Below are 480 nucleotides of genomic sequence, written 5' to 3' on the forward strand. Positions count from 1 at the left end.
ACGCTCGGCGAGGTTTGCCGGTGGACAAAATCAGGAGAAATGCTCCCAATTGGGCCGAAGCCCTACGAAAAGAAAGGTTTTCTTCCTTTTCTGATTCTACCCCCAGCCTATTGCGCGAAAACGAGTCGATTGAGGGCATTTCAGGAAATGGCATCGAACCGTCCAGTTTTCTATGAACCGCCTGGCTCGACCGGTTTTTTCCGGCTCGATTGCTCGAATTGTCCGTTGCACTTAGAAACCCGATGGGATCGCCGGTTCTGTTTTTTTCCGTTCTGTTTTTTTAAACTATGCCTTCAACGTTGTGAATTTGATGTTCTAGACTGTTGTCAGTACCACTCAAAATGACTACAGTGATCCTTTTTCGTTTTCTCTTTGGCTCTGGATTTGGCCTTGCACATAATGTTCAGAAAGTAAAATAGGAACACAAGGCCAACAGAGTTACTCCCTCTGTCCTATAATGTAAGATGTTTTTTGACACAA

Source organism: Triticum dicoccoides, chromosome 2B, assembly GCF_002162155.2.
Source record: "Triticum dicoccoides isolate Atlit2015 ecotype Zavitan chromosome 2B, WEW_v2.0, whole genome shotgun sequence".
In the NCBI taxonomy this organism is placed as follows: Eukaryota; Viridiplantae; Streptophyta; class Magnoliopsida; order Poales; family Poaceae; genus Triticum; species Triticum dicoccoides.